This window comes from Cygnus atratus, chromosome 3, assembly GCF_013377495.2.
Source record: "Cygnus atratus isolate AKBS03 ecotype Queensland, Australia chromosome 3, CAtr_DNAZoo_HiC_assembly, whole genome shotgun sequence".
NCBI lineage: Eukaryota > Metazoa > Chordata > Aves > Anseriformes > Anatidae > Cygnus > Cygnus atratus.
The window spans coordinates 103,488,912-103,498,769 of record NC_066364.1 but is presented as its reverse complement, the minus strand read 5'-3'; the positions used below and the strand labels follow the sequence as shown (position 1 = coordinate 103,498,769).

Genomic DNA, 9,858 nt, shown 5'->3' with positions numbered 1-9,858 from the left:
CCAATAAGTCAAATAAATATTTCTGAATTAAATTAATCTTCTCACAGGCTTTGGGGATTTTTTTTTTTAAACACCAGTAATTTATTGAATTATCTTTCGTGGTTATACCTGCAGATGCCTTTTGAATTTGATAGCTAACACACTAAACTCCTAGTGTTTCTCAAATCAGCTAAATTCCCTATGTCATCTGTACCAGTTACTATATTTATAAGGCAGTAAACAGTGGCATTTATTGTTTGCTGTTCATGGGACTGTGCAGAAGAACAAGTTTAGTCTGTTTCCAGAGATATACACCTACCTTGCTGGCACCAGAAATATTATACCAGCTTAAATCAGTGCAATCTTTCCATGCTGTCACTGCCTTCCCTGTTTTGATGTTCACTGCTGTGCTGATTCCCTTTGAATTAAGGCCCTGTCCCCACTTCTGCCGTTTCTGAAAAATTTAACAAGTGCAGCTTAGGCATGTTATGAGCAGCTAATGAATTTCACTATCTAAGAGGGTATGTTGGCTCTGATATCTGTTTTCCTTTGTAAGAAGATGGAGAAATGAACGTCCTTATGTTGACTTGTCAAATCCTTATCTTGAACCCTCTAGAAAAGTAGGAAAATGAAGGCAAGCAGGTGAATGTCCCAGATATCAAGTAACTCATCTCTTCTCATAGGCAGTGAAATTTGCATAGAAAACTCAAGAGAGAGGAAAAATCCAGATGGATATGGAGTACTGCAGTTTTGGCAAATGAATGACAAAGTGGGTTAGGGCAGCGCACAGGAATTAGTTCTGAGCTATCCTAAAGGGTTTCAGGATAGAGCGCATAGAGGTTTTGATGGTGGCATCTAAGCTGCTCTCTAGGTTGGAAGTCTTTGGGGAGAGCATCTCTCAACCTCTCACCTGTTGCATTTATGATCCCTTCTCATCTTTTCCTTCCTGTGACACAATCCTTTCCTCTTCCTCTTCTTCCCACTCCTTCAATTTACTACTTTATAACAACTCTGAGGCTAATTCTGCAGTTGCTTACATTGCAAAGGACAATTAGGAAAGCATTTAACACATTCTGAGCTTATTTAGGAGGTGCAAATAGCCATGTGAACAGTAGACCCAGACCCTCAGCAGATCCATAAGGTGCTTGTGGGTCACATTCTGAAAATATTTTGATGCAAGCATAACTATATGCACCATGAGCTGTTAGAGAGTCTTCACATTAAAGTGACAGAGGCTTTTGCAAAGAACAGGAGAACATGAGTTTACTTTTCGCTTTTTTTTTTTTTTTTTTTAGAGGCATTACTAGCTGCTTAAAGATATTCTCCACATTGCTTATCTCTCCTTTTTTTTTTTTTTTTTTTTTTTTTAAGTGGTCATTCTACTAGGCTCAGGTAGAGGCCCCAAGGGAGCTTTGTCTGCAAGTAAAACACAGAACTAAGCGATAGTGATTAAAAAGCAAAATGTTTTAGGCGCACTGCTATTAGTGAAGCTGGTTTCAAGTTTCCCCTCCTCTCTGTCATCACTCTTTTAGTGGCTCATTAGGAGCTTCATGGTGCTACTCGTAATTCCTGGTGAGCTGTGCCATCACACGACTAATTAAAGGAGCACTCTGCAAATCATATCACTGAAAACCTTTTGTAAAGCCTACGCTGGTTACAGCCAAAAAATGCTCTTCTCATGTGTTACTGATATCTTAAATTCTTACCTCTTCATCTATACATTTCAAAGTCCTAGCAGTGGATGGACAGTAGCTTGCCTCACTTCCCGTTTTCACTTTCTACTTCTCAGGTGCTAGCACAACTAAAAAGTATGAATCATTTTTAATTCCAATCCTTTTCAGAGAGTTCTCATTAATTCACCCCCCCGCCCCTTGCCCCCAGTCATCTCTCTTTTTTTTTTTTTCTCCCACGTTTGTTTTTCCACACAAGTATTCCTTACACAGCCACAGTGGCTTTTAGTCTGGCTGCAAGTTCCTCTCTAATAGCTTTTGAACACATCTGACGAATTTCTGTCCGATTTGGTGGAAGGGTAGCAGTCTCAGAAACAATTACATTCCTACAAGATCTGTTAATACTGACAGCATGCCAGAGGTGAGAGAATTAAATTCATGCCCCCAGTGAGAAAACATTATTATTGTTCTTGGCAGCTGGTACACACTGGCCAACCTGTATCTACCACTTCTTGCCTTGTGTGGTTGTTGATCGTGGTGTGGGGAGGTGATAAGATTAATGCAGTAGGGAAGGAGGTAGGCTGAGGGATACAGGGAGCAAACCTGGTGGAATTCAGGCCTCCCTCCTTCCAGTTCTCCCCACAGTTGTTTTGGGACTAAATTAAATCCAAGATTTCTTTTTCTTTTTTCTTTCTTTTTTTTTTCTTTTCTTTTCTTTCAAATATGTCAAAAGCTCAAACACCACTTCAAATGGCATTATTTTTGTGGAGGTAAAGCCATTACCTAATATTGTTTTAACAATGCCTTTTGAAATGTACATACACTTCCAATCAGCCAGATTCTTCCTTTTCACTAAATACTGAACATTCTTTTCTTCCCCTCACTGTTGTCTTTGGCTGTAGAAATTGTACTTTCCACTTTCATAAAAACTGCAGGGGTAATACGACTGCATGTATAGTTTTTGAGTAGACTTCTTGCATTCTGACAAAATGGCTATGTTAACTCATCTCACAGCGGTTCGAGGGCTTGCATGCTTTGCTTGGGTAGTTGTGACTGAAAATGCAATTCTATGTATTTTCTAGTACTGTGCCATGCTGAATGGTTGAAAAGCTGTCATGTTCTTCTTCACAGTAGGCTACATAACTATGTGATAGACAAAATGATGCCTCTACAAAATGTACAAAATTGCTTTGGGGTCTTTAAGGAAATCAGAAACACCATTACATGTTTTAATCTTTCTTAACAACTTATTTTCTCCAGTTATAAGTAAAATGTCTTAACTGGAAGTTTGTATAGCCAGGCATTGGTGATGTAATACGCAAAGCCATATAGTGTTTCACATTTTCTTATCAAACTTTAATTAGTATCTCCTGACAGCATTCCCAGCAAAAACAAAGTGTCGTTACCACGAGCTATTGTGTCCTAAGAAAATGTCTTTACATATCTCTCATCTCTCATTCACTCCTTTATCTCTGAGGGTACTTTCCCAAGGGATCCCTCGCACTAGTACCCTAAACAGCCAATAGTTTGCCTTTCTGAGATTTAGTGTCTTGCCTTTATATTCTGCCCATCCTGAATCCATCGAGACTGAGAATTCTACCAGAGCATGTTCACCAAAGCCCAGGGTATCTCCAGTCTTGATCCCTCTGATAAGTTTTTCAGCATTGGTGAGCAACAGGTCCAGCAGCGTGTCTCCTCTGGTTGGGCTTTCTATCACCTCTGCTAGGAAGCTATCCTCAATGCATTCTAGTAGTCTCCTGGATTGCTTGCAGTTTGCTGTGTTGCTTTTCCGTTAGGTGTCAGGGTGGTTGAAGCCACCTAGCAAGATCAGGGCCTTCAAGCATGATGCTTCCTGTAGCTGAAAAAGTAGCTCTTCATCAATATCCCCTCCTTGATCGGGTGGCCTGTAGAAGACACCAACCATTAAGTTTCCTGTGTCGGCTTGGTCTCTTAATTTTTACATGTAAGCTCTCAACCTATGCATTGCTGTTCTTCAAAGACAGCTCCATTCAATCAATCCCCCCCCACACATGGTTTTGTTTGTTTGTTTGTTTGTTTTTCATCCCACTAAGTTTCTGTGACAGCAATCATGTCACAGTTTTCTAGCTGGGCAGTGGCTACCAGCTCCTCCTGTTTGGTATTCATGCTGTGTGCATTGGTATAGAGGTACTTCATTTGGTCTTTTGACTGTCTGACCTTTTTGACAGAACCTTTCTGGAGGGACAATATGGTGATATCCAGTAGAAAGACCATCCTATTCATCTGAGAGGCTAAAAAACTGGTTAATGACAGTCTCTAGCAGTGAGGGGAAGCCCTGGCCCAACGCAATAGTAAGAAGATGAAGGGTTGAGGAATCTTTTGAAACTGTAGGTGGTTTGAAGGAGATGCTTTTGGACATGGGTTTAAAGTACTCTGAGAATTCAGTTGAGTATTGTACCAATTTAAATCTTTAGCTTTACAAAAAAGGTATGACAATGGAATTTCCAACATTTTTAGGATGAGATTCCTGGAATGTTCATTCACTAATTTTTTACTTCCAATATTGACCAAATTGATGAATGATTTTCAGCTCCACAAGGGTACTTATTAAGGCAATGCACTCTCAATGAATGATGATGATAGATGCTTCCAAAGAGCTGATGTTGGCCTCAATATTACCTACAGCAGAAAACAGGGATCCCACCAGTGGAGTGGCTATGGGGCAATATATCTTAAAATGGTTATGGGGTCAGGTTTTTCCGTGGTACTTGAACTTTACAGATTTGCCAAGGGATGTGTTTGCCACGCACAGGAAATGGTTAAGGGGTCAGAAAGAGAACCCAGATCACTTTGGCCCTAATCCAGCAGCTCCATTGAGCAGGACACGGGCTTGGCTTGGTTTTAAAAAAGTATAAAACTTCACTTTAAACCTCCTGGAGTTTTCTTTCTTGGGTTGAGGGTTTCACCAGATGAGTTCACCTTGTAAAAACATGTACGTGGAAAGAGTATAAAAGGGTTAACTGAGTCAACAACACGCAGCTGTAAAGTTCAGTGCAATAAAGCTGAAAATATTGCCAGTTTCAGAGAGAATTCGGACTAACCACCCCCAGGCCTGCCCTAACAGCACTGGAAATCATTCCACGGCTGTTTGCTGCTGCTTTCTTTCCTGCCTGCCTGACAATTTTATGAGAAAACCCGCTGCTAGCAGCAGTAGGGTATTTTGCCCGTAACACAGCACTCTTGGGCTGATTAGCTGTCGCACTTTATAGCTGATAACGGACTTAAGATGATTTTATTATTATTATTGTTATTATTGTTATTATTGTTATTATTGTTATTATTGAGTTCCTCACAGCCCTGAACCAGAAGGCCGTGTCACCCAACGGCCATTGGCAGTCCTGTTTTGGGGAGGAAAGGCCTGGCAGGGGTAGGAAGGAGGGCAGAGGAGAGGTTGTGCAATGCGAATTCCTGTCATTTTGATCAAACTGTTGCAAAATGTGGCTGAAAACTGCATATGCTTCGCTATATGCAGGCAGGCAGAGAAGCTTTGGGGCCTGCAGGACACCGCCCGCTGCCCCTTTAAGGGAGGCCGGGCGCGGGAGCGGCGCCATGGCAATGGCTTGACAGCCGCGACCGGAAGAGATCGGGGGGGGGGTCGGAGGTCGCTGCTGGCAGCGCCAAGATGGCGGCGGCCATGGCGGCGCTAGGCGCTGATGCGGCCGCGATCCGCGCACCGGCGGCCCTGTGAGCGGGCGGGGGCTGCTCCCGGCGCGGCGCCGCCTCCCCTCAGGTGAGGCCGGGCCCCGGGGGCTCTTTCGGGTGGGTTGCGGTGGCCGTGGGCGGCGAGGCTGCAGCCACGGGGCTCGTTCGGTGGGGCCCGGCCTTACCTGCTTCCCTTCCTCCCCAGGCATGGCCGGAGCGTTGTAGGAGGGCTGCGAGCCGCGGAGATGCCGGGCGGGGACACGCCGCAGGGGAGTGCCTGAGATCGTCTGGGAACACGTTGTGTGAAAAGTGTACGTCACGAAACCTTGGCTTCAGTACCTTTAATTCTATTATATCTAAAGAGACAATCGCATGACTGTTGTTATACTCTCATCCTTAGCATCTGTTCTTCTTAAGGAAGCAGAGTCAGTGTAGACTTCTGTAGAAGATTACAGTAAAGTTCTGTGTAGATTTGTTTCATTTTTTTTCCAACCATACTCCTGTGGTTTTCCCTAGTCGCCGTGCCTCTTGTCACTTCTCCCATTGGTGATGCCGTGCATGCTGCTATCTTGGCTAGATTTACTCTGTAGCAAAACTAAACTTTGACCCAAATGTCCCATGTGCAAGAAATGCAGGAGTGGGGTCAGAACAAGGTCTGTAACTTGTGACAGCCAAACTGCTGAGAACTTAACTGGCTGTAGAAAGCTGGGTGCCAGAAATAAATGCTAGAGTTAAACTACGTGTGCAGCCTCGCTTTGGTTCTTATGCGTATTCATCGTGATACCATTCTTGGATGTAATAACTTTTAAGCCATACTTAACCTAGTTTATTAAGTGGGGTGTGCTTACATAATGGGTTGTATATTTTGATTATTGATTGCTAAGCATCTCCATAGGAGACGTTTCTTCTTTTAAAGACAACACCTAATCTCTGCTTTTGGACACTTAGACTTTTCAGTAGTATTTACCCTGGCAATGTTTTAGTCTTTATCAAGCACAAGCTTATTTTGCAGTAACATGGAAAAAAAAAAAGAAACAGACAGTCTATTTGCTTTTCTTTGTTACAAAATGGGGAAACTAGGATTAAAAAGTAGAAAAGTCAAAGTATGTCTTAAAATGAACACCGCTGAAATGTTGGTTGGCTCATCAGATTTTGTAGTGTTTTTTAATACTTAGAATAGAGAGCTTCAGTGGGGATTTTAGCAGTGTTAAGGTTACTTGATTCAACAAATCCGTTCTCTGTTTGCTCAAGTGACAGGCTGTCATGTGTTTCATCTGTTCCTGCAGGGTCTCTGCTTCTCCAGCAGGTACTTCCATTGATGCCTGTCTGTTTCTTCTTTCCATATTTCTTACTCCTGTTCTCCGCTGACAGTCTTTTTCAAGGTTGTTCCTTGTTCACTTGTTTCTTCAGGTTGTGGTGCTGAGAACAGGCAGACAAGATTCCTGTGTCCGATATTGAGTTACATAATCTGGTTTAATGTTTTATTAGCTACGGACTGGGAACTAGCTGGCTTGTTTACATTGTGCAATGTTTGGTCAGCTCTTAGAGCTAGGAGAGTGGAAAATGGAACCTTTAGAGAGTTGACTTTTTGAAACAGATCCTTTCTGAGTGTGTGGAAAGGCTTGCACTTTGGTTTATGTAACTTTTTGGTGACTTGGACAAAAAGTTGATGACTCCTGAAAGACAGCTGTGCTTTATAAAGGCCCTTGTTGCTATTGCAGGATAGGATGAGATGGTAGAGAACAATGTTAGCAGACTTCTTTAAACCTAGACAAAATATTTCTTCTTTTTTTTAGGGCTTTTTCTCATATGTCTGTTTATGGAGGGAGGCTTTACCGGTCAATACAAAAGTAATTGCTTGACTTGGTTAATACACTGTCCTTTCATAAGTCTGAGAAAATGAATTTGCGTTTAATCTGATAATGGGCTTATTCTTTTCTGGGGATTCCCTGAAACAAAACTTTTTTCATCTTGCTGCTTTGACACAGTCTTTTCCAAGACTTTCTCTGTAATACTAAAACTTCTGTGACTTGCAAGTTTTTTGATCATCCTTTGGTATAAACCTGCCATTTATGTCCTTGTGGGTATCAAGGTACAAGAAATGAAACAAGAAGTAAAACCAAGCACGTCATTTCTCTTGCTGAACTGAAGAGAAACAATAACAGGTAGTGCTGGTTCTGACAAGCCCACATCATCATGACTTTAAAATAGGAATCGAGTTTGATTTCATGAAACCTTGTTAGTTGTCTCAGGTGAAGATTTAGCCAACTGTTCATGGTAACTGGATTTTATTGTGGTTGTACATGAAGTGAACATACAGACCTGGGGTTATTGTGTGGTATTTTTTTCTCTTACTTTTTGCTTGTTTGGTGTGATAATGATTCAACCCAGCTACAAATGTTATTTGGGAAGTTAAAGAAAATGTGCCTTATGACCTTTCAAGTCCATTAGGAAGACCTTCTCTGGTGTTTGAAGGTGAAAATATTACTGTCCTGCCTGTGAGAACTTGCGTGAACCACTTAATATGGCCACTAAAGTGGTTTTAACAGTGGTAAAAGCACTGAGAAGCCTTTTTTTTCAGTTTGGTCAGCTCTTGGAGAGACAGAAGTGGTAAACGGTAGATTCTAAACTGTTTTCTTCCTCAAATAATATTCTTTATGTCTGAGTAATTAGTTCCACATCACTTGGTAATTTTGCTCTTAGGTTTCATTGCGTTTACTCTTACCTAGCGTTACTATGGATTTTAACATTGATTTCCCCAATCTCCACACAAGCAACAGTCTGCATTTGTTCAGATCGAGTATTAGCACTGTGTTTGAATTCAGAAGATAATCATATATCTTGCAAATTACCCAATGGCTGTTTCATCTTGAAACATTTAGAAATTCATTTTAGTTTCTCCTAATTATAACGTTAGGCAGCAGTCTAAACTTAGGACAGCACTTTGGCAGTGATATGCTTGTTTTTCCAAACTAAGCATATTTTCTGTGGTTAAATTTTCCTTTCATTTAAGTACAGATTTTAATCAGCGTAGGCCAAATTTTTCCAACCATGCTTAAAATTAGCTTGAGCCATATTTTAAAAGATGTTCTCCTAATGTGATTTAACGTATTGAGAAAAATGTATGCATAAATAAATAAATGTTTTCAAGCTGATTAATGCTTTTGAAGTGTTTTTACAACTTATTTCCATCAAAAATTTATAGATTGCCTCAAATAGTCTTGATACTAGCCTTTTTGTAATACATACCACTGAAAGCACTTCATGCTGTGCTTCTGAAATTTGAAAGGTAGCTGTTCAGAAAGAAACTGTAAATTCTGCTCAGCAAGAAGCCAGGTTACATCAGAACAAAGTAAAATGCTGTTCTTCCAGACTTCTGTGCAAGCATTGTTTTGGAGATTACTGAAGTTTTCATTGGTCGTCTTGTACCTCCTTCGGCAGGGTGTGAGTACTGCTTTCTGTTAGTAAGCTGAAGTTGTAAATTTCACTAAATGATTTTTCTCATAACCAGAACTGTTACCCAGAATTCATATTGTATAGTAGAAAATTTCTCGAGCATTCAGCTCAGTGAAGAGCAGATGTGTGTTTTGTGCTCGTTAATAAGAAAATAACATTTAACTCTCCTGGTGAACCAGGAGATAGTAATGAGCACATGCAGATCTATGAAAGTTAACTTTTCAAAGTGAGCCAGACTGAAAACTGGTTTTCTGCATTCCGTCTATATTCAGAACTTGGAACTTGTTCATAGCTCTGCCACGTAAATTTTTTAGATAGTATACCAGCCAGAGTTTGGGGCCGTGTGCTCTAGGGAAGTCATCACAAGGTTCTTTAACAAAGCCATGGAAACCTATGTAAGATTTCTCAAAGAGCGAAACAAATAGAAGAAAAAATTACCTATTGCGTCTCTACTGGGATTAAGTAATATTTTTTTAATTCTGAGCTAGTGGAAAGCCTTTTTCCCTTGAGTAGAAAATTTCAGGAAGTGTGAGGTAACACGTGGATGCCAAGGTTATCAAGTGATTGTGTAGAGTCTGGTAAGATTGGTGAATCATTTCCTATTAGTGCCCTGCATAGACGGTACCTTTCTTCTGGTCTTCCCTCTTCAGTGTGAAAACACCAGTAAATCTGTCAATTTGACTAGTAATTTCCCTTAAATATAAAACAGTTTTAGGGGTATTTCTTTCAGGGTCTCTTGCCAAGGTCAATACGTTTGTCCTTACAACAAGTAAAAATGGTATATTGACAGTAAACTACTTATTCATTGACAGGTAGTGGAAACAGTGTTCTGGGAACTGATGTGCATTTCACGTGTGGATAGGGGGTGCTTGATATGGTTTAATCTCTCTTAAATAACTGTACAATCTCTGGGAAGCTGAAATGTAATGTTCTGGGTATACTTGATCTTTCTGTAGTTTGGGATAGACTGTTTTAAAAAGAGGATCAGTCTTACTGCATTTTGTGCTGTCTCCAGGAGATGGATAGGCTTTGCACTGTAGTTTCCTTAGAAAAAATATTTGTGTGTCAGTCT

General features: G+C 40.8%; 1 protein-coding gene across 1 annotated transcript in view; it reads left to right on the top strand.

Annotated features, from left to right (window-relative positions):
* The first annotated feature begins 5,288 nt into the window (after positions 1-5,288).
* Positions 5,289-9,858, top strand: part of LCLAT1 (lysocardiolipin acyltransferase 1) — a 99,962-nt gene continuing 95,392 nt past the window's right edge. The window contains exons 1-2 of the mRNA XM_035563725.2: positions 5,289-5,418; positions 5,536-5,641. The gene's annotated coding sequence lies outside the window, so the exon portion shown is untranslated. The remainder of the gene's footprint in view (positions 5,419-5,535; positions 5,642-9,858) is intronic.